At 44.6% G+C, this 27,085-nt stretch overlaps 1 protein-coding gene and 1 pseudogene across 3 annotated transcripts in view; both read left to right on the forward strand.

Moving 5' to 3' along the window:
* Nucleotides 1-27,085, forward strand: part of ASTN2 (astrotactin 2) — an 868,677-nt gene that overhangs the window by 770,543 nt on the left and 71,049 nt on the right. The gene's annotated exons all lie outside the window — the stretch shown is intronic.
* On the forward strand, nt 20,457-20,962 carry LOC118017765 (annotated as a pseudogene).

Consider the following 27,085-nt stretch of genomic DNA (forward strand, 5'->3'; position numbering starts at 1 on the left):
TAATATCAGCAGAACCTTTCCTTAAAACACAACTTAGGAAGGCCCAATATACAAAACCACATGTAAGCAGGGACTTAGGGATAACAGGCTGTAGACTCCTTCCCAGCAGCCCTGGGCACTTCTCAAGTCCCTAGGACTTAAAAGTCATGGATCTAGACCCCCACACTTGCCACCAATGGGGAAACTCCAGACCAGGGATGCAGAGACACTTCTCCAGGTCTCTCCGAAACTTCTCAGCAGAGGTGAGGTGGGACTCAAGCGCTTGCTCATCTCAGAGCTCTCTCCACCACACGTCATTGCAATTATTTATTCAAATTTTCTGTTTTTCCTGCTGGAAGGTAGAGTACTTGGAGGGCAGAGGCAGCTTCTGGACTGTTCCCCGCTGTCCTGTCAGTACCTAGCTCTGAGCCTCGAAGCTGGGTGGTGTTGAGGTCAGTGTTGCTGAGTAGATGATCTGATGGATGAGCATAGGAGATCCTTTTTGCCCAGTGTTGCCATACTGTGAGTTTGTGATGTGTCCACTGATGGGTCGATATACTCACTGAACTAGCAGCCCCCAACTCGAGATGCTAATTATCCTGAATAATAATCCATTCCCCCCTAAGCTCTTACACCCTGAGGCCTCTCCTCATTCCATAACCAGCAGCTTCTGTCATTCAGCTGTCAGGTCCAGGATTGGGATTTTTTTTTTTTTTTAATTCAGGTGACTATGTTTATTATTTAGTGAGTGTTGTATCTTTGGAGAAATCCATCCCCTTCCTTTTCTCCTCCCCGTCCAGAGCTGGGGACCTCCTCCTCCTCCCCAGTGTCTTCAGAGCACTATCCAGTAGCTTTCCCTGAGGTCAGCTCCAGCCAGAGGTCCTGGTGAACTCTGATGGCCTGGGGCAGGGGAGGGGGGGAGTGGAATATACTGAGTGGGGAGGAGAGAATCCCCCGCCATCCCACTGAAACCCATTCTCGGCAGTTTGCGGTTGTCCTGGTTTTACCCGCTTGCTCTGCTCTATTTCCAACTGAGGTGGGGTGGGTGTGCAGGAGAAGGGGACTGTATCCGGGTCCCTGACTCCCCTTGGCTCAGAGATTGCAGCGGCGCATGAGTGGGCCGGCCTGTGCAGCTGGCCTTGCCTCTCCTCTCGGCCAGGGAGGAGAGAGGCCCAGGCCGGGGAGCTCAGAGAAATCCTAGGGCCTCAACCGCCTGCTGGGGTGGCCTCTGGGCAGCTGGGGGCCGTTTTCTGTGAACTCTATAAAGTGCAGGAGCCCTAGATTCTTTCCAGGGCCTCCTTTCCAGCCCTACTTCTCTCCCGTGTGGGCAACAGCTTGAGGAGAATAGATGCTCCTGAACATCCCGGATATCACTTTATTAATACAGGTTAGTTTTCCAGGAAACCAAAAGCTGGTTTCCCTGAAAACCAAAGTTCATTTGATCCCCTTCAGAATGTCCTGGCTGGAGGCTTCAGAGTTTGAAGAGCTCCGATAATCCCAGAGTTTCCCTCCTCGAAGGACCGTAGAAAGTCATCAAGCACACTTTCTCCTAGCCGTCATTTGAGCATCGTCTTCACAGTTCTGCCATACCTGAGATCTTAGTAACCCGGTGTGCCCTTCTTGAAATTGACTCCTTTCTTTTTGTTATTATTTTTATTTTTGGTTAAATCAATGATTTCAAAATGGAAATTTATGTCACTACCAGTAAATGAAAAAACCAGGATTACATGCCATAAATAGAAGCTAACTCTAAAAATCAATACAGTGAAAACAAAACAATTTTAGATTAATTCTGGACAGACGGTATTGCCTCCAGAAGGTTCTGAGCCAGAGGCTTGTTCTTTTAAAGAAGGAAGGTAGCCACATGTTACAGAATTGTCAAAAGAACATCAGCACTAAACCAAGCCATTCTCTGTGACTGAATTGAAAGAACTGAAAGAAAATTAGAAAGTTTTTTTTTGTTTTTTTATCATTAAGCGATTTAATTCTGGTATATCCCACACTTTGGTAAACCCCATGTAACCCAAGAGAATGGTTTCTACCAGGGAAGGGACTGACTGCCGATCACACTCTGTGACAATGGCGGGACTAGACCCAGGACACTGGACTCCAGAGTGGGTTTTCCCCTGCCCCCTGAGCACACACCAGTTGCCTCTATGAAAGGAACGATTCATTTTTCAGGAGCAGGACCTCACTGGGTAAGGATTTTGTCAAGAAAGAGGTTATGTCATTTTTTTTTTTCCCCCACCTCACCACTCTGTGTCTGTGGTGTTAAGATAAATATTAGGTTTTCAGCATTCTGGTTATTGTTGCATATTTTTCTACCCTATTTAAAAAGTACAGTGGAATTAAGTGATTATTTTAGTGAGAAGGTAATTTGTGCTAAATTATAAATACTTGAGAGTAAATCAGTCACAAGCATGCTGAACTCTGACAGTTAATAGTTTAATCATTCATTCACTCATCATTCAATGCTCTGGAGCAACTTACACCTTTAGATATGTCCACCTTTCAGTAGTAGAAGACCCTTTGCTTACCAATCTCCTTGATTTCTTTCTTTTTTGATTTCTCAATTTCTTTTTGCTTTTGTTTTTGATATCTCTCTTTCCCTCCCTGCCCTCCTTTTCTCCCCCTGCCCTTCCATCTCCTTTTATTTTATTATTTTATTTTTAATTTATTTTATTATTATTTTTTCTAGAGATACCACCAGCAGGGTAGAAGAGGCAGAGGGAGAGGGAGAGAGAGAATCTTAAGCAGGCCCCAACCCCAGCACAGAGCCCAATGCAGGGCTCGATCCCACAACACGGAGATCATGACCTGAGCCGAAATCAAGAGTCAGGCGCTTAACCGACTGAGCCACCCAAGTCCCCCAGCCTCCTCCTTTTAATACCAGCAGAACCTTTCATTAAAACACAACTTAGAAAGGCCCAATGTACAAAACTAAATGTAAGTAGGGGCTTAGGTGTTCTGTTTTCCATGGTAACTTTTGCTCAAGGTCAAAGAGCTGAGAGACAAGTTCACTCCAGCTTTGACTTCCGCAGGGTTTCCTAAGAGAGGGAAGAAAGGCGGTAACTTTTGTTGGGCACCGGCCACATGCCCAAGGCTGTGCTCAGTGAGTGTTAGTATCACAGCCTCGTGCGTGGGAGCATGGAGATCCAGCTGCAGCACTCTGCCCAAGTCACGGTGGCCTGGGCGAGTAGAAATTTGACTTGGACTCAGGTCTTTTCTGTTCCAAAGCCAGCACTCTTTCTTTTTTTCTTTTTTTTAAAGAATTTATTTATTTATTTATTTGACAGAGAGAGAGAGACAGCGAGAGAGGGAACACAAGTAGGGGGAGTGGGAGAGGGAGAAGCAGGCTTCCCGCCAAGCAGGGAGCCCGATGCGGGGCTCGATCCCAGGACCCTGGGATCATGACCTGAGCCGAAGGCAGATGCTTAACCACTGAGCCACCCAGGTGCCCTCTTTCTATTGCATTGCAGAGCTCCGTGCTGGTAAGTGTTTTGAGAGTTTTTTTCTCACGTGCTTTTCATTTCTCAGGGCCTAACACTGCCCTACGCATAGTTGCTTCTCAGTAAAAATGTGCTGAGGATAATGGTGATACAACAGATGGGAGAAGCCGAGACTCAGAAGGGAAAAGTGAAGGAAAATGAGCACCGACCCTTGGCCGCATGCTGTCTGGACTTCACTGTCTCACCTAGGGTCCCTTGTAGGTAAACGCTGTAAACATCTAAAGTTGCATCCTTTTTATTTATTCTTAATTTGGGAACTAAAGTGAACTGAGATAAGACTGATTATTGATCAGTCTTGTTTTAGAGTCAAAGGTAGACTCTCGCCTCTTCCCTGGCATGTCTGTAGATTTGCAGACCATTAAAAAAAGAAAAATATGAAACAAAAAAGCAAAGAGAGGGAGGAAAAACTTGTTCTTCAGGAGAGATTTGCCTACGCTGGTCATACATCTCTTAAGACTCTCAGCCAGGGGAAACCCTCAAACCCTCTCTGTCTCACCTAGCCTCATTTTCTGACCCTGCCTCAGTCTTCTCTGTACTGGGCCTCTTGCTTTCAGCCATAATGCTCGCCCCCCTTACCCCCAAACCTTTCCCATTCTTGTCATAACACAAATAATCTCATGTATTTCCATGGAAAGCTAGAAAATCCCACCAAAATCCCTTGACTGCCCTTCAGAGGCTGGGCATGTTCCTTTGCTGTGGCCGTGGATTTATCACCCCAGCACACATAGCAGAACCACTCAGCTGGAGGAACACTGGTGTGGGAGTTGGTCATCAGGGATTCAAATTCTAGTTCTTCTATGGCTGTGTGAGCTCCAACAAGTCTCCCTCTTTCTCTGATTCTCAAGGAGTTTGGAGGAGATCAATAGTTTCCAAAACTGTTATTAGAACTTGAGGGACACTTTGAGGCACCTCAAGAACCCTTGAGGGAGGCAAATTAGAAGACAGGAAATTGTATCCACTCACCTCCTGCTACTAGCAGAGAGCCTTGCTTTTACCTGGTGGGTTTCCCCATAAGATCTTACTTATTAAAGTGGTTCTCTGTTTAAATAAAAGAGTTTGACAAAAACATTTTTTCTAAACTCGCTTTCAACTAAGATAAGCACTCACCTACCCCCCCAACACACGCTAATACCCCCAAAGAAAGGAAATGAAAATTAACAAAACACATGATTTCCCTAATAATATGCCTAATTTAGATGGATTAAGTGAGGCATGGGATGGAAGTTGGTTCAGAAAATGCTTTGATCACTCACCCACACCTTCACACATCCCATGATGGAAGAATCTTAGAATCTTTGTTGTTATAGGAGTCCAGTGAGCCAACTCCGGCCTCTGGGAGCTGCTGAAGAAAGGGAGCAAAGTCTTTGTGGATGCTTTTGTTTCTCTGAAATTTGTTACAATGAAGTGTATATATAAACATATATATGGGGCACCTGGGTGGCTCAGTTGTTAAGCATCTGCCTTCGGCTCGGGTCATGGTCCCAGGGTCCTGGGATTGAGCCCCGCATCGGGCTCCCTGCTCTGCGGGAAGCCTGCTTCTCCCTCTGCCACTCCCCCACTTGTGTTCCCTCTCTCTCTCTGTGCCTCTCTCTGTCAAATATATAAATAAAATCTTAAAAAAATATATATCTGTATGTTATGTGCACATGTTTATGTGTGTATATATGTATGTGTGCACATGTATATGTACACACATATTCATGTATATATGTGTAAATGTACACATATATGTGTGTATATGTGTATACATAATGTATAGATACAATATGGCAAGCTATTTTAAAATTTGTTGGCCATATCTTTATGGATAGAGCTTCAAACTTAGTTAGACATCATCTTCCCTTTCTCTGAGTCCCCCTAATTCTCCACAGCTCCTCCAGTTTCCTGAGAATCTGAGATGAGAAGATCCTGCTCCCTTGCTCCCCCCTTGATTTCATCCCTCATACTCCTCTCCAGTCTCACTGAACTGTGGTGGTCCCAGGAGAAATAAGGACTAAACTAGAGTTATGGCAGGGAGGATGGAGTGGGCAGGGATGCTGAGAGGTGGAATCCAGAGGACAGCGAAAGTGGTGGCGGTGGCAGTGGTGTGTGTGTGTGTGTGTCTGTGTGTGTCTCTCTGTGTGTGTGTGTGTGTGTGTTTTGGTGGAGGGTTGCTGGAGCAGAAGACTGAATGGGAAGAGTGGATATAGACTTTGAAGGTTGAGCCAGGATCACGGACTATGTGGAGCTTGGGGCCAGTCCCCCAAGAGGAAAGGTGTATAGAAGAAGAAGTGATTCTGGAGGAAGGGAACTATAGTAACTGATAGAAATAAGTCCCAAAAGAGTCAAGATGTGGGGCTTCCAGGACCTGAAGCCTGTGGGTTGGGTCTGGCCTTACTGAGGCGGAGGGGTGCTGTTGCCCCATCATATTCTTCTCCTCCAGTCCAGGCCCAGACAAAACGGGATGGGGGAAAATGATAGGTGATGGCAGAAGAAAGGGAACAGAGTATACATATCGATTTAATCAATGTTCTCAGTAAAAGATAATTCTGAGTGGGGGGCAGGCTAGGCTGGGAGGAGAGGAGATGGTTTAGGTCGGAGCATGGGTTAAAGTGTTTTGCAATGTGTGGTCCATTTCTATGAGAATCACCAGGGAGAACATGTTAATAATGCAAATTATAGGGTTGACTCCAAAGCTACTGAATCAGAATTTCTGGGAATCTTTATTTTTTACATGCTCCCCCCCCTCCCCCAAGTGATTCCATGTCTATTAATGTTTGAGAGTCACCATGATTGAGAATTGACTTGGGATGATGAAACCAAATAAATGTTTTCCCAAAGGTTCTGCAGGCCCTTGGAATGCCCCTTCTCCTCTCCCCACTGGACATCCTGGCTTCCTGTGAAGGCAGGGGCGGGCAGGGTTTCCCTGAGTGTGTTTTGCCTCCTTTAGGCTCTCAGTGAGGTCCCATTGTGCCCAAAGGCTGACATCTGCTGACAGTGGGGCCAAGCCTGCTTGTCTTCCTGAGAGGCAGCAGAGCCACAGAGGAAGACTAGGCATCTCAGACATCAGGAGGGTCCAGGTTCTAATCTGGCCTTGGCCCAAGCTTTCTGACATTAGGTAGAGTCTTGCTCCATTTTCAGGGACAGGAACCCCTGCCTATCTCACAGTGCTGTTAGGAGGAGGGCATGCAATGTTGAGTCAAATGTTTCTTCAGATCTACCAGCCTGTTTCCTGACAGCATCCTTACTCTTAGGGTTCATTCTTACTTTCTCTTTTTTCTCCTCTCCTGATCTCCTCCTCACCCACACTGCTGCTGGTGATGGCCACAACTACCCTAGGAGGTAAGAATTGACACCCCTGTCTTGTAGATGAGGGTGCTGTGACTCAAAGCGCACATAAAGCAGGTGTCTGTCCAAGTCCACTGACACCTAGGTCTGTCCAGTGCCACTGTCCAGAGACATCACAGGGACATAATATGGTCACCTAGGAGCTTTCAATTCTGTGGTCTGATCCAATGGTCCCGGGTGGTAGGTATTGCAGAAGAGGGACGGGGAGGACACTTGATGTGGAAATGCAGAGGAGGAAGGGAGTGATTCTGACCGTGGAGATCTTGAGAAGGCCATTTGGAAGGAGTGAAATTAAGATGGAGTATTTCACGTGAGATTTTTATAAGTTTGGAGTGTGAAGGATGCCTATGGATTCAATAGGATGGGAGAGTGAGCACATGATAATCGAAGGGATGGAGATAAGACACTTCTATTCATGTTTACGGAAATAACTGGCCTTTCAGGTAGAGTAAAAAGCATGGAGGAGAATGTGAGTAAAGCTATCACAGGACCAGTTGTGGGAAGCCTTGAATACCATGTTAGGTAGCAGGTCTGCAGGAAAGAGCACTCCAGTGGAAGTGGGCATGAGATAAGGGCCTGGAGGCAGAAAAAGGTAGGCCTCTTAGGGAGTCGCCCAGGGTCTCCCTGTCCCATCTGTTCCCTACCCTGAGCCAGAATTCTTTCCTAAAGGTTCAAGGCCCTCTCTGCTGGGATCACCTTGCAAAAGAGCATCCGTCCCGCCTGCTGCCTGGATTGAGCAAGAGGCTGGAAGCAGGGTGAGGAAGCAGCAGCTGTGAGTCAGACCGCCCCCATGCAGGCTCCAGCCTGGGCCTGGGGCCCCAGCTGGGATCGGAGCTCTTGCCCTGGTTGCATTTGCTGAATACGCGCTGTACTGCCAAGTGTGGCTCAGAGCTGCCCTGACTCACTGGGAACTCTCCGAGGGGCTCGTGCCCCTGCTGTGGCTTTTATTTCTCTTTCTGCCTCTTCTACACACCCCCCTTCTCCTCCCTTGCCTATTCTTTTATGCCCTTCTCTTCCTTTTAAAATTTGCCCTCCTCTGCCTTTCCTTTCTTTACTTTCAGCTTCTTCTCCTCCCTCCTTTGAATCCTTTTATTACCTTTATTGTGGTATTTGTAATGTGACTCAGGAGACCCAGGTTTAGATGGGCTACCAGTGACTCACTAGATGGCTTTAGACTGATCCATTCTCTTTGGGCCTCATTTTGCACATCTGTCCAATGAGGCAGTTTGATTAGATGGAGGTTTAAAGACAAAGAACCATCAGGATTTCTCCTAGAATTCTCTGCGTGTACTCCTTCAACTCTTTCATAGAACGGTTGAATGGCAGAGTTCATAGGACTCTCAGAATTCCCTTAGGGCCATGGATCTAAACCATGGGTGCCTACTGGATTCACCTATTGAGCTTCTGAAAACTGTTGCCCAGACCCCGTATCAGACCAATTTGATGAGAATCTGGGGGGGGAGAGGCTCAGGCATTCATTTTTCAAAAGCTCCCCAGGTGATTCTCTTAAGCAGCCAGGGTGGAGAATTCCTGATTTAGAAGAAGCAGCGTTTGGTACAGGTGGGGAAACTGAGGTCTAGAGCAGAGGAGGGGGCATGTCCGGAGTCACATGGTCAGTCATCGCAGACAGAAGCAGAACCACGCCTCTCTCCATCTCCGTGCCCTCGGCCTGGACTTTGAATCACCTTAAGCAAATGCCACTGCCTGGTGGGGCCAGGCAGGAGGGCCGCCTTCTAACTCTGCCAGAGCCTGGCTTAGAGGCAAGGCCCAGACACAGCCCCATTAAGCCAGGCGTGCCTTACGGGAATCGCTCCTGGCTCGGGCTTAGAAAACAAACAGAGTGCTTTGGTTTTCTTTGGCTGTATCTCCTGGTGGGGGAGCTAGGAGGAGAGCACCTGAGGACGCAGGTTTGCTGCTCTTCTCCCAGGCAAAGTGGGGCTGCCAGCTGGGGAGGACTGAAGACAGGTGGGCAGGGCCACTTTGGGGGTGAGCTGGGGAGTACATGCCTGAGAAGCACCCCACGCAGGGGCTGATGCCTGAGGGGGAGCGATTGGGGGCTGGGAACCCCAGCTTGGGTGGTAGCTGGAGGTAAGCCCTGCACCTTGACCTGCCTCCAGACAGACCTCTTCTGGTGTATGTAAGCCCCGCTCCTTCCTTCCAGACAGTGGTTATAGTGGGAGGAGGTCTTGGTTGGGGTCTTCATTCAAGCTGCTGTTAATTGAGAGCTCCCTACATGCCAGGCACTACGATAAGTTCTTTACACTTGATATGTCATCCCCTTGTGGATTCTTCACAGCTTACTGATGTAGGAGTGATTAGTGTGTCCACTTCACAAATCAAGAAACAACATCAGAGAGATGTCGTCCACCATTGCACGCATACAGCTCTGAAGACACATTGTAGGTGCAGAACTCTAGGTAGGTCTGCCTGCTTGCAAAGCTCAGCCTCTTAGCCATTATACAACACCGGGTTTCTGTCTACACTCCTCTCATGACAGGCTGTGTGTCTTCAGGCAAATTAATTTACGTCTCTGGGCCTCAGTTTCCTCCTCTGTAAATTGCTTGCTCTGCTTATTTCACATGACTGAGGTGGGGATCAGGTCAAAGTTGGACATGAAAGAGGTTAGTAAACAACAGAGATATACAGAGTAAGAGATTATCACTGTCATCACCAAACACAGCTGTGTCCCCACTTGGGGAGCCACCATCACACATACACCTGTCCGTGCTTGTGACCTTGGCCATCCCTGGCAACCTCTTGGTTCCAAGGACTCGGGTGGAGGAGTAGAAGGGGAGAGAGGCAATAAAGGAATGTGTTTATTAAACACTTCACCTCTCTCAGATGAAAGCTTCTAGATAAATATCATGGCTCCACATAAATAAAACATAAATGAAATAATATTATCCCTACCCCCTCCAGCCAGCATGCCTGCAGATGCTTTCATTAAAGCTAAGGGCAGCTAGGTGAAATCCAAAGAGCAAGGGCTTTGGAGTCAGAGTGACTGGAGTTCAACTCCTTCTTCTCCCAGGTACTGGCTGCATGACCTGGGGCCTGGTTCCTTAGCCTCTCTGAGTCTCAGTGTCTTCAGTGAGTTGGGAATAAAACACACCTGTCACCTGGTTGCTGCAATTAAACTAGCTCCTGTACATTTCTCTGGTCTAGGATTCATTACACTAGATACTGTTACCTCTTGATGTGCCTGCCTTCCCTATTCTACTATAAAGGTCCTGGCAGTAATAGGATATGATGGTTATACTCAATAAATGCCAATCCCTTTCTTCTTTAATTCTCTCAAAGTCACTCCCATCTTCACACTCCCAGGCCAAAGTTTAGACGCACGCCGATTTCTCACTTAGTGCCTTATTCAACTTGAACAGAAAGTGTGGAGACTGCTGATTTGTTGAGATGTCCAGCATCTGCTACTTTTCAGTTGTCTGACCTTGGGAAGTCTTTTTCTAACTCTGAGACTTAGTTTATACATGGCTGAAATGGGGACAGTGTCCCTTCTATGCACCTAAATCCTTGCTAGGAGGATCAAATGTGATACTACCAGTGAAAATACTTTGCAAATTTTAAGGCATTTGGAGAGTAAAAAAGAATGTGATCTGTATTGGGAACTCATTATCTCTTACACGGATACATTTGGTTTGGTGGTGTCATTTCTGCTAGGCTCTGGCACCCAGTTCCCATGGAGTCCTTTCACACCATCATTTAAGATAGACTATCTTCAGCACTTCACCTTTGGGCAACCGGACATCACCACTATCCCTGCTATTCCTAAGTCATTTTCATCAGTATCTCCTTGCTGACCTCTCCCATACTAGGCAGTCAGGGAGTCTGAAACACTGCTCTTTTGGAAGCCAGGAGACCAGAAGTTGAATCTAGGCCTTCAGTCTGATATCCCACTCTGGAACTCAGCGGCTTATAGTGGCAGCTGAAGAGACTCCAGATGACAGTAATCATCAGCACTCACATTGTTAGCACATTTACTTCACAAGGACATAAAACAAGAGATGCAAGGAGCTTCCCTAATGCCACTCAGCAACAATTCAGTATTAGAACTGTGTCTTATTTATCTCTTCATCTCCACTGCCTGGCACAGTGCCTGGCCTGCACCCTATACTCTGAAAATGTTTGTTGAATGCATTCTGACACTTGACTACATGCAAATTAACTTAATTTTTTTCCCCTGCTAAAAATTGGCAATTTTGAAATTGGATTTTAGAAAGATTTAAGTTGTTTATAAAAATCCTTAAACCATGGTTTTCAAATATGTTTCTCAGAGCTTAAGGGATCTGTGGCTAGACCTCAGGGGACCACAAGCTGTGGAGTGGGCTAGCTGATGGGATGGGGGAGGTGTTGGCTATAATCTGATGGCCCCACTCTCACTGGGGTTCATATAGGATATATGGGTAAGATTTTTTGGAAAGGTGGAGTCTATTGCTTTGAAGTGTTTGAAAAATGAATGATTTCAGATAATGAGAAGGAATTGGGATATCCCAAATTAGGCACTGAGTGTAGAACGGTGGGATGCATATGAAGATTCTAGTCTGCAATTCTTTCTCCAATTGTGCAAGCAGTGCTTTCTATATAGATCTTTAGGGTATTTCCACAACACCATGTGTAATAGGTACAGAAACCCACTGGCATCAGACCACAGCTTGGGGCCAAAACCTTAGGCCTTCTCAAGCTCTCTGTTTTCTTGAGGATAGCCCATGGCCCCAGGCAGGCGGCCCCCCATGCCAGGTCTGGCATCCCTGGCTGTGAGTTGGCACATCTGAGAGCCTGGCCTAACTCTGGGCCAGGAGCTACTATGCAGTCCAAGAACATCACTGGGAAGCTGGAAGGAACTGTCCCAGAGGCTGCAAAGGAGCAGGGCCCATCCATGTTTGCTCAGGCATCCAGGGAGCAGGTAGCTGGGCTAGGAGCAGGCCCTTGGCATTCTCACTAAGGGTCTTCTGGCTCAGATTCCAAAACAAGCTAGGGAAATTTGTTTCTGCAGCTGGGAAGAAAGATGGGGGAAATCCCTCTGAGACCTTTTTATGATTTGTGACTTTTTATGTCCTTAAGACAGCCACAAAAATAGCTCTCGGCTTCATCTTCTTTGCCACGTTTCCCACTGATTTGGCTCCTGGAAAATTGCTGTTGTGTTTGCTCCTGTGGTCTGGAGGCCTGGTCCCTAGCACCTAATCCAAAGGGTGACCTTTCATGTCAAAAGTATAAGGTCTTTGTATCTGTACTGTGTTCCAGTGTAAACTTCTGATACCCCTAAAAATGGATCAACCAAACAACTGAGGAACCAAAATGTGTGACTGCCAGGTATGTGATAGAATGGTCCAAGGCACTTCAAATCTGTGTAAATAGAGGAGCCCAAGTCACCCTTTCCTTGTATTCTGGCATGTGCAAGTGTAGCAAATTGCCCGTAAAAACGGGGTAGAGGTGACCATTTCAGAGAAAGCCTACCACTGTCCTAAGATACCTGTGTTTTTTGTCAGTGGCAGTTCTTGATGATAAACCTCTTTTTGGAGGGAGGGAGAGGTGCTGTCATAGGTGAGTCACTTGATTACCCATGGAGGGCTACTAGGTTGTCTCCTGTCTCCTCCTCCTGTCTGGGGAATACCCCGTTTTTTATGCAGCTATCTCACTTCTCCCCAGACGCCGTATTCTCCTTAGTATGACCACCTCAATGCAAGTTTCGGGTTGATTCATCATTGAATACTAGAATGTCAGCCGGGAAGTGCCGTTGGAGAGTTCTGAGTGCAACCCCCTTAGTTTACAAAAGAGGTCTTGTTTGGCAGTTCCTTCCCAAGTGCTTCCAACGGGAATTTGAAATTGTTAACCCATTCCCCACTCTTTCTGTGAAAACTAGACTCTGTCATGTTTTAATGGGGAAAAGATAGGGATTCAGTCAGCCACTCCAGGTCACATTGGCTTTGTGGGGGCAGTGACAAAGTGTGAACTCTAAGTCCTCATCACTGCCTGTCCAGCTGGGTCCCGTGGCTCAGCAGAAGGTACCAACAGGAACCTCAGAAGCATCATCCTGACGTCACAGAGAGTTCTGGGGCCAGCGGGTTTGTCAGCAGGTCCCAGCAAGGAGCTGAGAAGCTTCTATCAGCTCCAAATTCACATGAGAGGAAAACAAAATTCCATCATAATGTTGACCATCTGTGGATGAGGATGATTTTTCAAGAGAGGCCACTGGAGAAGGGGATGAGGAAAATAAAGACTATTGTCTTAAGGGAACATGATTTAAAAGGGAGCACTGGTTCAACTAAGCAAATAGTATATGGCATAGCACTGCATTATTCTACCTTGCCAGACTTCTGACTTTTAAGCAGTTTTAAGCTTTTTTTTTTTTTTTAAAAGATATTTAATTGTGGTAAGAACATTTAACGTGAGTTCTGCTCTCTTAGGGAATTTTTAAATGTTCAATACAGTATTATTAACTATAGGTACAATGTACATCAGATCTCTATAACTTATTCCTTGCAAAATTGAAACATTATGCCCATTGATTAGCAACTCCCCATTATCCCCTCCCAAAGCCCCTCAAAACCATCCTTTTACTCTCTGATTCTGTGTTTGACTATTTTTGATATCTCATATAGGTGGAATCATGTAGTATTTTCCTTCTGTGACTGGTTTATTTCAGCATAATGTCCTCATGGTCCATTCATGTTGTCACATATGTCAGAATTTCCTTCTTTTTAAAGACTACTACTCCATTATTTGTATATTCCACAATTCCCTTATCTTTTCATCCAGTGATGGACATTTGGTTATTTCCACATCTTGGCTATTATCAATCAAAACCACAGTGAGTCATCACCTCACACCTGTTAGGATGGCTTTTATCAAAAGAACAAAAGAAACGAGTGTTGGTGGGAATGTGGAGAAATAGGAAGCCCTGTGCCCTGTGGATGGGAATGTAAAATGGTGCAGTCACTTTGAGACAGTACAGAGGCTCCTCAAAAAATTAAAAATTCAACTACCATATTATCCATTCATTCCATGTCTGAGTATATATCCAAAAGAATTGAGATCAGGATCTTGAAGAGATAATAACCCTCCTGAATTCACTTAAGCTTCTTTTTCTTAGGGATGATCTGTTTCAAAACTATGTCATAATCAACAGAGGAGAGTATTAGTCTCCCTTTATGCTATAATCCTGAAACCCATGAGTATGAAGAACTCCCCTCATTTTCTTTAAAGCTTTCCTTTTCATCAAAAAACTTGCCAGATGGTCCTTAGGATGCGTATTTAGTAGAGCTAATATTCAGTTTAAAATAGTTCCAAAAAAGCTATATTGCTCTCCAATACAGATACTGTAGGACTCTTTGGGGGGACTGGATGATTCAAAAGATGAAACATCAAGGTTATTCCAAAAATAATATTCTTAAAGTGACACTTTGATGAACAGGACTGATAATGCTCTTTAATAACACCAAAACGTTCTCTCTTTTTCCAAGAATCTATAACTTGACTTTGTTCAGATTTTTCTAAGTTATTTTTAAAGTTCACATTGAACTTAACATTTTTTTTGAAACACCCTTCCAATGATCTTTGACCATAAATAATAAACATATCAACTTGAATTGTTCTGATTTGAAGACCGTTTATTCAATTGAAGTGACAGGATTTATTAGGCCCTCTTATGAACAATGGATCTTAGAGGACCTTATAAACCACTAAAAGTTTCTGTCACCTTTTTATTTCATTAAAAATTATTTAAAGTTTATTAGACTTTATTATAGTTTGTTGATTATAGTTTGGTGATTATGATGTAAATTAATAATACTTCCTTAAAGGCAAATTATCAATATGTATTAGAAGACAACTTATTCTGGGAAAAAATGCTCATAAAATATTTACATGTGAGGATGTTCAGGCCAATGTTAACTACAAAGGAAATCATCTGAATATTACCACTGAAGAAAGCCAGTTTCAAATTATTCTATGGTATATCTTAAGGCACTTTTGGCTACAGGGGTGTGGATGTCTTTACTGAGAATTGAAAGGGGAGTCTTGTAATTCAAAAAGACCTAGGAACTGGGAGTTACTGGGAATCACAGGTGCTGTTCTCTTAATCTTCCAGAAGCCCATCATCTGTTGCCTCTCCTCATGGTGTAGAGTTACTGCCTGGTTCAGTGTCTCAGCCAGCCACCTGTCTTCCCAGTACCTTGGTCTTGCTAGCTTTAAGTTCCTGGACAAAAAATACGATTGGGCCACCTTGGGTTAAGTCTTTACTCTTGATTCAGTCAGCTATGATTAAAGATGTAGGGTTACCTGGGAAAACCATGGCTAAAACGCTCAGTACTGTGTGTGTTGGGGCCAGTTCTCAGAAAGTAGAGTTATAGGCTGGGTAAACTTCATAGTGGTTCATACTTCCACGTGCATGCATGCATGCATGTTGTGTCTTGATTCAAGCAACAGCGACTGTAAGAGTATGTACCAGAATATATAAATCTGGCAGATTTATATCTTCCTCATTCCTCATTTCCTTAAATTATCTATAATAAATGGATTTAATTTTTTTAAGGGTCCAACTTTTTTTTTTTAAGATTTATTTATTTGAGAGCGAGAGAGAGAGTGAGTGAGTAGGGGGAGGGGCAGAGAGAGAGGGAGATAGAAACTTAAGCAAGTTCCACACTGAGCAAGGAGCCTGACAGGGGCCTCAATCCCACGACCCTGAGATCACAACCTGAGCCAAAACCAAGAGTCAGAGGCTCAACCGATTGTGCCACCCAGGTTCCCCTCTTTTTTAAAAATTATATTTATTTATTTTGAGAGAGACAAAAGAGAATGCACATCTGCATGCATACAAGGGGGAGGAGCAGACAGAGAGGGAAAGAATATCAAGCAGACTCCAGATTGAATATGCAGGGCTTGACCCCACAACCCTGAGATCACGACCTGAGCGAAAACCAAGAGTCTGACGCTCAGCTGACTGAGCCACCCAGGTGCCCCAAGCATCCAACTCTTAATCTCAGCTCAGGTCTTCATCTCAGGGTCATGAGTTCAAGCCCCACATTGGGCTCCATGCTGGGCATGGAGCCTACTTAAAAACAAACCAAACAAAGAATATGGTGTTGCACATTCATTATAGAATGGGAATGCAGAAATAGTAACAAAGCTCTTAGAACTAAACAGGTCTGAGATGATCAGAATTTTGGTATATTTCCTTCCCAGTCAATGCATATTCTTTATATAGTGGAAAACATAACGTATTTTACATTTTTTTCTACTTTTTTTTTTTATTTGATGGTGGAATCCAAACCTTTCCTCAAAAAAAAAAAAAAAAAGTTTTGCAAACTACTTGCAAACATTTTAGTGTCCGTATACAGTTTGATAATATGGATAGCCCAGATTTTATCTACCATTTCGCCAGTGTTGGGCATTTAGGCCTTTCCGGTTTCTCACTTATTTTGAAGACTGCTGAAATAAACAGGGGCCTTTGCATTTTAAACAAAAATAATCTCAAGTGTGCAGTCTGGTAACCAAAGGAATTCTCGAACCTACTAAAAACGATTCTCTCTGATGGCACTTATAAGCCTTTCTCCTCTTCCATCATGTTTCTCTTTTTGAAAGTCCTGTCTGCATGTGAGCTCCCACCGGGGTTAGTGCTGTAGGTGTCCTGGCGGCTGCCCTGCGCACAGATCATCAGGAAGCCACCTACAGGCTGGACAGTTACACGCCAAGAACTCATCCAGGGGCCAAAGCTGCCGCCCAAGCAATTGGCTGCCGCAGTGAGCACATTTTGACCACAGGCCCAGAGTTTCCCCTTAATGTGTTATTCCATTCACTGTCAGATCTCTGGGGATCTGGGATTCAGAGAGGATTAAGAAATGAAACTCTGCAGATAATCAAGGGAAAAGTACAAGAAGTCATTTTACCTTTCTCTTCCAGCATATTCCCTTTCAATAGAAGGAAATTTAAATTTAGGTGGATGTGATACTTTCCTCTCTTCCCTTATGTTTCAAGCCTGTGATCTGGTGCAGGATCGAACGATTGATGAATTTTCCTCCAGACATGAATAGAAATTTAAATTGCAGCTAGAACATCTGAGAGCCAGGGGGATCCTTACACATAAATCCACTTGAGAGATGTGAGAGCTTGGGAATGGAGGAGGGTCTTTCCAGTAATTCACAGCTCGTCACTGACTGGAGAAACCGGCCTCCAGTAGCTGAGACTCAAATACTGTATCTTCATCACATTGACATGTCCTTGATTTTAAGAGCCATTTTATTTTAGGTGCCATTAAGAAAGAAAATGCTGCCAACTAAACTATAACCCAGTGCTTTCCTACCAATTAAATTTTTAGACTTATTGAAAGAGCTCACTTATTTTGATTATATTTTTATAATATATCACTTTTGTGATATAAAAGTAAAATAAATGTTCAAATATTCATAAAATTTCTTTACATTCAGCTTTTTACTTTCCTGAATCACTTTCTGATGCAAGGTCATTGCAAGTCTGGGTTTTTCCATATACTGCTGTTCTCTTTGGCAGCCAGAGGATTGGTTATACTGCGTTTCTTCCCCACCCCACCCCATAGTTTTTTTTTAATTTATTTAACAGCAATATTGAGATATAAGTTGCATGCCATACTATTTCCCTATTATATAAAAATGTACAATTTAATAGTTTTTTTTTGTACAGTCACAGAATTGTAACTATCAATACAATCAATTTTTAGGACATTGTCAGCACCCCCCAAATAAACCCCATACCTGTTCACATCCACTCCCTTCTTCCTCTCCTTTCCCCAGTCCCACACAACCACTAATCTACTTTCTATCTCCATGGATTGGCCTGTTTTGGACATTGCAGATTAATGAACTCTTAACTGTATGTGATCCTTGGTGACTGGGCTCCTTTCACTGTTCTTCCGTGTTGCAGTGTGTATAGTATGTCACTCTTTTTTTTTTTTTTTTAATGAATGTCTTCAAAGAAGGCTCCTTTATTATCTCTGGGATTTTCCTTCCAGTTTTAATGCTGGTGCTTTTCCTGATCTTACAGGCAGTTGTCAGTGAAGGCTGTCAGACAATAGTCAGAACTCAGGTTTCTTTCACGATTAGTTCTTAAGTAGTTTATGTCCTGAAACACCAAGGGCTGTGTCTATATCCAGGAATGATGGCCAGGTTCACACAAGGCACACACAGTGACATCCGCCTGCCCTGGCTGATGGAAACTGTTTGTATGTCATCATCATTGGTAGGACACATCTCAATTTCAGATATATCGAAAGACAAAAAAAAAAAAAAAGTATGTATTTTGTAATTAATAAAGCATGTGTCTTTAGTACTTTTCCTTAGATTGCTACGAAGAGCTTTCACTCTGAGCACCAGCAGGCAGAGAGACTTGGGACATAAAGCCCAGATGCTGGAAAGGATGTTAGAAGCACAAGTCAAACATAGCCAGAGCAGAAGTCCCTTCCAGATCCATGGTTGTCTGCCCTGGGGTATAAGAATCACCTGGAGGGCCGCCCGGGTGGCTCAGTCGGTTAAGCGTCTGCCCTCGGCTCAGGTCATGATCCCAAGGTCCTGGGATCGAGTCCTGCATTGGGCTCCCTGCTCAGCAGGGTCCTGCTTCTCCCTCTCCCCGCCCTGCTCCTGCTCTCTCTCACTATCTCTGTCTCTTTCTCAAATAAACAAATAAAATCCTAAAAAAAAAAAAAAAAAAGAATTACCTAGAGAGTGTTTCCAATATGAAGCCCCAGGTCACAACCCTGAATAGCCTGTCTCAGTGGGGCTGGCACGGAGCTGGAATTCCTTTTCTCTCTCTCTCTCGCTCTTTCGCTCTTTCTTTCTCTTTCTGTCTTTGTCTCTTCTTCTCTCCCTCCTTTCCTTCTTACCTTTCCCTTTCCTCCTTCCCTCCCTCCTTTCCTGCCTTCCTTTTTGTTTTGTTTTTTGTTTTGTTTTTGTTTTTGTTTTTCACAGAAGATAACTCAAGATCGGAACACAGCTCTGGCTCCTTCTGGTCACATCAGCCAGAGGCAGCTTAAGCGTCAGACAGGAGGCATTGTCCTAGAACAGGGTTAGTCATGCATTTGGAACATACCGGTCTGGTTCCCAATCCTGACATGGTGTCTTAGGAGCCCTGTGACTTTGGGCGGACTGCTCAGCCTCCTGATCCTCTGTGGCATCCTCTGTGTAACCGTGGCAGCCCGCCGAGAGGGTTGTTGCGATCACTGTGGCAAATCACACAGGAGAGTGCCTCGTGTTTACAGGTGATACTTCTCTCATTCCCAGCTGCCCTGGCTCGCATCTTCTCTGGCTTCAGTCATGACCATTATCCCTCAGTGCCTATGACCTGAAATTTGATTTTCTGCCTCTCCACTGGTATCCTGTCCCCCATGTGGCAGCGGCCTCAGCTCTTCTGATTCCACGATGTTTGGGGAAGTTCTCTGATTTCTTCCGTTTGCAGGGGACACTTTTTCCCAACCCTGAGCCATCTTTAAAACTTCTCTCCAAGAGACCCTGCTGGGTTTTCTGGCTTTGGAAATTCAGGGGCAGGCAGATTCCATCAGAACTCATTATTCACCCCCCAGGGCTTCCCTGTGTGTTTGCAGTTCCTAGTGTCCCCACCACACATGCACGTTATGCATGCCACTCCATCTCGCATGATGTCCATAGGTCCTAGACAGAAGGGAAAGTCGCGCTTGTCAGAAATAGGATAGAACTCTCAAATGAACATGTGGTTTCCAACGTAAGTTATAAAACCAAAGTTTCAGTTCTGTTTGTTCAACCGTTGTGTGAACATGGAGAAATTTTGGCGAATAGAGAGGCCAAATAAAAGAAACAGCATATGAGCGTCGGTGAGCAGAGGGGCCTTGAATTACAGAACTTCACAGCTGTGGTTTTGTCCTATCACTGTGTGTCAGCACCCGCTGCTGTGCGGTGAGGATCTAAAGACAAACGATAGGTGGTTCTGTCTTGGAGACGTCAGTCTAGAAGGCAAGCAGGCAAGGACAAAGGCAATGTAGTGTAAGTGTTTCCAACAGGGAAAGTGGAAGAGGCAATGGGAACAACGCATGGGCCTCGTAACCCAGACTAGGGGATGGGATGGGGGCAAGACGGAAGGTGTCTCTGCTTACATTAATAGTTATTGAACGAAAGCCTTCACCTTTCATCTGGATATTGTTTTCTGTTTTTATAAGTACAAATATCAGCGTATTCTTTCATTTAACAGATACATATTTAGTGCTGTTCTAGGTGCTAGCGGTTCAGTGGACAAAAGAGAAATGGTCCCCATCACTGGGGGACTTGTCAAATGCAGCTGAAATGAATTAGACCAACAAACTAGAGATACAATTCATGTTGTGATAGGATATGTGAAGAGAACAACTAGGTGTTATGAAAAGGAGTATCAGAGAACCCTAATTTAATTGATGGGAAAGGGGTCATTCTCATGTTGAAAGGAGTCTTCTGTCCTGTTTCCTGACTCTTACTTGATTCAGTCAAGGTTTTTCTTGCGTGTGTGTGTACTTTTTTTTGTTTTGTTTCTGCATTTTTTCATTCATCAGATATTTCTAACTTGTGCTGGGTCAGAATTGGATCTGAGCACCTAGGATACAGAGATTAGACTGGCCTCATTGGCTTTTCGGCCAGAACCGCCATCTTTCAGTAACTCGCCAAAATGACCAACACAAAGGGAAAGAGGAGAGGTACCCACTATATGTACTCTAGGCCTTTTAAAAAACATGGAATTGTTCCTTTGGCCACATACATATGAATCTACAAGAAAGGTGATATTGTGGACATCAAGGAAGTGGGCACTGTTCAAAAAGGAATGTCCCACAGATGTTACCATGGCAAAACTGGAAGAGTCTACAATGTTACTCAGCATGCTGTTGGCATTGTTGTAAACAAACAAGTTAAAGGCAAGATTCTTGCCAAGAGAATTAATGTAGGCATTGAGCATATTAAACACTCAAAGAGCCGAGATAGCTTCCTGAAGCGTGTGAAGGAAAATGATCAGAAAAAGAAGAAAGCCAAAGAGAAAGGTACTTGGGTTCAGCTGAAGCGCCAGCCTGCCCCACCCAGAGAAGCACACTTTGTGAGAACCAATGGAAAGGAGCCCGAACTTCTGGAACCTATTCCCTATGAATTCATGGCATGATAAATGTAAAGAAAATAAAAGACCTCAAGACTGTAGACTGGCCTCACTGAAGTTAAAAAAACAAAACAAAGCAACAGCTTAGGGAGGCATACTAAAATCACAATGACAAATTTATCCTATTTCCAAAATTAAAATTTACTTCCATCTCTTTTGCTGCTTACACCACCTCCATGAAGTAGGTATTATGGTTATGATTATATATGATTTATATATATATATATATATATATATTATGATTACAGATAAGGAAAGAGATGCTTTGAGAGGTTTCTGTGATGTGGCAGGCATGCACGTAGGAGATGCTAGAACATTGTGCACAAACCTGAGCCTTCTGATATCTTGTCCTTTGTGTAAATAAAATTAGCACCAAATAATAGAGGTCTCTGTGGATTAGAGAAGGAGGAATGGAGGGGGATCTGGAGGGGCTTGGGATCAGGAGGGGCTTCCTAGAGATGACATTTGAGCTGGGCCTTGGAAACGAGTAGGATTTTAATAAGACTGAGGATAACAGGCAAGGAGATGGGGAGAATTGGTCTACCAAGTTGGGGGAACAGCCAACACAAAGGCGGGACGGGTATGGAATGGGGACCCATTTGGGGATGAATCCAGAAGGGATGGTTGGTGGAAAGAGTGGACCTGGAATGGTGGCTGGGACTCATTTAGGGCGACTGTGACGAGTTTTGACCTTTTTCTGAGGCCCATGAATAATTGAAGACCTTTCAACAGGGAAACAGTAGAGTAAGAGCTTTGCTTAGGGCTGGCACCTGCAGGATAAAGGATCGAGAAGGCCCCCTTGCCACATTGAGAGTTCTCAGGACTTCCTTCTGTCCCTGCTGTTGAATGCAGCAGTGGTTTGTTTTAATCAGTCTCCTGTGCTTACTGCTCTGTGCTGACGTTGTCACTCCATCTAAGGACCAGTGGTATAAGTGAGATGAATACCTTTTGGATACAGGTTTTAATCCGATGCTTACTTTATTGCTATGTTACAGTGGCCTTAGAAGGCAGAAGCTGTCAGTGATATTCCGGTTCTCAGGCTGGATGAAGGTAGAGAATGTGACAAAATCCCACCCCCGTGAGCTGGGAAGTCACTGGCCCCCATGCTCTGGGGCTTTCCTCCAATGCCACACCTTCCATCCTCTACTCTATGCTCTGTCAGCAGGGTCCCAGGCAAGAGCAATGATCTACACCACATATTGTCCACACGTGTTGCAATAATTGCTCCTTTTCAGCATTCTTTAACTTTGGAGCTTATGAATTTTAGAAGTTGAAGCCTTTAGAGTAGAGATACCCGGGCAGCATAGAGACAGAAGCAGGTACGTCTCCGCAGAGAGGACTGGGGCCTTGGCCATGAAGCCCTGAGAAGTGAATGGCCACTTTCATGTCGAAGTTGTGTCGGTGTGTAGGGGGGCTCACATCCTAACAGACTAGAGAGTTACTAACAACTCTTCAGAATTGTACAGGGGCTTTACAGCTTTCAAAGTGATTCTGCAAACATTATTTTTCCTTTAAGCTCAAAAGACCCCAGAGAAGTAGGAGATTTCGTGCCTGCTTGACAGATAAAGAAACTGAGAGTCCAAGGGTCATTCAACTAATAGAGCGGGAAAACTGGGACTGGAACTCATGTCATCTTGTTCTAAATATAGAGCTCTTTCCATTACACCATGAAGCCCCACAGAAATCAGTGAAAGGCTGCAAGGGAAAGGTGTTCCTGGCACCTCAGCACGGAAGGGAACTCTGACCACATTTTCCCATGGAAACATGTTTACCCACGGTGGTTAAGATCTGTGGCTCAAATAGTAAAGCACTGTGTTTCAGCAATTCACTTGCCTTCCAGTCAACTCAGTTATGTTTCACGTAGCACCTACTAGGTAAAACTAGAACAAAATTTTTTGAAAAGACTTTTTTTTTCCTACTCTGGTAGAGAATGCAGACACTTGCCAAAGCCACTCAAAAACAGGACCCTCAACCTTTCTCCCACCAAGAATGGCTTTTCTTTTACCTTCACCAAAGTGTCCAACCCATGTTAGAAATATTCTGTCGGGGGCACCTGGGTGGCTCAGTCGGTTAAGCAACTCCGGGTCATGATCCCGGAGTCCTGGGATCGAGCCCCGCATCGGGCTCCCTGCTCAGCGGGGAGCCTCCTTCTCCCTCTCTCACTTCCCCTGCTTGTGTTCCCTCTCTCGCTGTCTCTCTCTCTCTCTGTCAAATAAATAAATAAAATCTTTTTTAAAAAAGGAGAGAAATATTCTGTTAGTGGAACAGAGGCAGTATTCATAATGTTAGAGTTTTAGAGAGAGACAGACTTCAGTCCAAATCTAAGCATCTAAGCTATGTGATTTAAAAACAACAACAACAACAACAACAAAACATTTTGGCCCTTCTCTCCTTGCTAAAAATCCAACCACCAGCACTGGCCAAAAAATACATTCCAGGCAGCTATAACCCCTGAGACAATGCTTTCCTCGTAGAACTCAGCTCTGACTCTGCCTGCTTTGTGGAGGGCTGGTTCTAGTTATGGGAGGCCTTTGAAACAGCAAAGTAATAATTTGTGAAGTAAGGCCCGCGAACTGGTTGATTTAGCAAATCACAGCTTTAGAAGCTGGCATCCAAGGCCCGGTTCAATAAGAAGTGCCCACATCTACCCAAGCTGTACCTGCTAGTCATGGATCTGAGCCTCTTCCTTGCCCCCTGCCTCATACATGTTCATTCTTAGAACATCCCTGAATAATCATCATGATCAAAATCATAAGAGCCTTCTATTATTTAGGGCCTACTTTGGGCCAAAGACTGTCACGATCTTTCTGTATAATATTGCCGGTCTTCACAGTCCTGCAAGGAAGGTGTTATGACATTGAATTTTAAAGCCAATGAACTTGATACTCAGAGAAGTTTAGTAACCCACCCAAGATCACCATGCTCTTTCCACACCATGCCATCCCAATAGGCTGAGTCTGCTTTGCTACTGTTTCTGAAGCAAGAGGATAGCCTTCTTTTGGAAGGTGAGATAGCCCTAGAATTCCTGAACTTTCTGTTTCTTACCCATAGTTAACTCCTGTGCCAACTTACTGAAAATATCACAGTTTACTAGAAAGAATACAGAACTTAATGGTGGAGAAACCTAGGTTTGAATCTTAGCTCAGGAATTTACTTGTTTGACAAGTCATTCAACCTCAGTTTCCACATCTGTACAATGGGAGTTATCTTCACTCCCCTTCTGGTCCTCCCCCTTTTCTTCTCCCTCTTCCTTCTCATCATATTTATATTCATAATGATTGTTCCCTTCTCACAGTGTTGTTATGGAGATTAGATGAGATGATGGATGAGAAAGGAATTGATAAAGTCTAAGTGATGACAATAACAGCATGGGTAATGGCTATAGTACTTTTTGATTTCATAGATGTGTTAGCTGGGAGATGAAGATAGGCATCTCATTCCGTGTTATCACTCCGTCACTGAACCTACGTCCTAGGCTTTCTGGGTCTGAAGTAATAGGCATCTGGAACCTTAGATCTCAACCTTCATTTCCACATGACACCCATGAAGGATGTAGTCAAGGCAAGATACACTCCCCTAGATGTTTCCAGGTACAAGAGGACTAGCTGTAGTTTCACTTCCTTTTTCTCCTGTCCAAGAAATCATACCTATGTGCAAACAAATGTGAGAGACATTAGTATTAAATTATCTAAATCACTTATTTTCAAAATGTGGTGCTCAGACCAGCAGCAACAGCAGTATCTAGGAACTTGAAAGAAATTTCAATTTTCAAGCCCCACCATAGACTTACTGAATTAGTAACTCTGGGGGTGGGGTCCTGCAATCGTGTTTGAACAAGAACTTCCCATTAGGTGATTCTGATGCATGATAAAGTTTGAGAACAATTGGTCTAGATGATCTAAAAAGCCAAGCATTCTTAAATATTTTAACAGTATTGTTTGTGACCAGTAACTTCTGACTACCTGACTCAGTAGGTCATAACACCCAGTGGTGAGACCTGCGCTGGGTCACAAAGCAGGGCTGCACATAAGAGCCCCAAGGAGGAGTCAGGTGGCCTTTGGCTGCCCGGAACAGTAATTTCAACTGAAATCCATTTAAACAATAAGGAATGCATTATCTTGTGTTACCAGAAGTCCAGAGGTAGGGTGGATCCAAATGTGGCACAACAGAGATCCAGCTCTGGTTCTCTGTGGTACCCTTGTTTGTGGTCCCTTCCTCAGGCTCATAGTAAGATGGCTGCCTGGTGCTGATCACAAGATGGCTGCAAGGCTCCTAAGCATTATATTCAGATATATTCAAAAGAGAAAATGGACTCTCCCTTCATGTTTCCATCTTAAGAGAGAAAGGAAACCTTTCTTAGAAGCCCTCCAGCACATTTTCCCTATATCTGGCCCACATGGCCCCCACCAAAGCAACCATTTCCAAACATCCATTGGCTCATGATATAGGCTTTGCCATTTTCTGAGCGATTGACCTCTAATCATAATCCAGATTCTGTCCCTAGATAAAAGGGAGAAGTCAAAATTCATATTAATATCCAAATGGGAACTATTTAAAAATTCAGCTTACCAGGGGATGTGTTTAAAAATTCAGAGGTAGAGGAGGGGTATGGGATGGAAATGGTGCTCTAGAGGCTGAGTCCCAAATCTCACTGCCTCCGGGGTCTTCTGAAACCGTCTTGTGCAGGTCTTCCAAATTGCCCTTCCCGTGCTGTCGCCCTGCCTTTTATTGATCTTCCCAGTGCTTTCTTCCATGGAAGCACTCCCTTCTGTGTGCTCCAGTCATGTCCTTACCTTGTGCATGGAGATGCTGAGGAAAGGTCACTTGACAGGGGGTTAGCAGAGCTGGGTCCAGGTCCTAAGCCCTTACAAGAGTCCCCCATCTCGCATTTATCACTGTGGCAGATCAACTCCCCTTTCTGATCCTCAACTTTCCTCATCTATAAGGTAAAAGTAACATCATTTGCATGGAAGTTTTGCTCTAAGGATCACAAGAAAAAAAGAAAAGAAAAGTGCCCTGTAAACCATGAAGTGCCCTACATGAGGGCAAAGGTATCAATGACGCCTTCGTGAATCAGGGCTTCCCTGTGCGGGGTGTTTAGCACACGCATACAGACACACCCCTACTTCACAGGCAGCTGACTAGTCCTGTTGATGGATATACTGAAAGGAAATTGAGGTCCTAGAAGGGTGAGTGGAACATGTTGGTAGGTGGTAGGACGAGGTGAGGTGATGAAGGCTGTGACTGCCACCTGTTAGTGAGTATGTCACGTGTGCCTCATGGAACTCTCCCGATGTCATGGGGACTCTGCTCCCATCCTATTGTGTAGGTGAGGAAACGGAGGCTCAGAAAAGCCCGGGTTTAAAATGCTGGTAAGGTCCCTGTGAATTAAAGTGGAATGTGGACAGGGAAGGCATTGGGGGTGGGCATGGGCCTTAACCTGGGTCCTGAAGATTGACTTTGCAGGACAGAAAGAATGTATCAGACAAGTAGATGAGTGTGAACCAAAGGTGAAAGGAGTGACTCTGGTCTGTAAATTCATTCATTCAGAAATTCTTGAATATCCACTAGGCACCGGCACTGTGCTAGGCTGTGGGAATGTTGTGGTCTGCAGGGTGAGGCTTGGAAGGGCGGTTGTCCTAGGAACTCCTGCCCTTCGGCCTACAGGCTGCCCACCTTCTTCCCGCCTGGCTAATAATGATGGAATGCAGACCACCAGTGAACGTCCATTCGCTTTTTCGTTCGGTAGGGAAGTCTGGCTTGGTTCTAATTAGACTCTGCTTTTATCTTGCTGTGTGACCTCAGGCAAGGCACTTTCCTTTTGTGCCTGTTTATCTGTCTGAGAGATAGAAGATTTACTTCAGTGGTTTCTAAGGGCCTTGACTCTGCCTCTGAGGATGTCTGGGCACAATACCCCAGCTCTGCATTTGAGGAGGATAAATATTAAGAGCCTGGACAGCTTTTGGTTCTGATCCCAACACTGTTTTCCCTATTGGTGTGATTTTGGACACGACCATTGATCTTGCACCGCTATTTCTCCAACTACAAAATGAGCACGATAATACTAACGTCTGTAAGGATTAAGGAGATCACATATGTGGAGCACCAAACACAGAATGGGCCTATAGCATGCCCACGTTTTTCTAAACACC

Source organism: Mirounga leonina, unplaced genomic scaffold (assembly GCF_011800145.1).
Source record: "Mirounga leonina isolate KUSES-001 unplaced genomic scaffold, KU_Mleo_1.0 Mir_170, whole genome shotgun sequence".
Lineage (NCBI taxonomy): Eukaryota > Metazoa > Chordata > Mammalia > Carnivora > Phocidae > Mirounga > Mirounga leonina.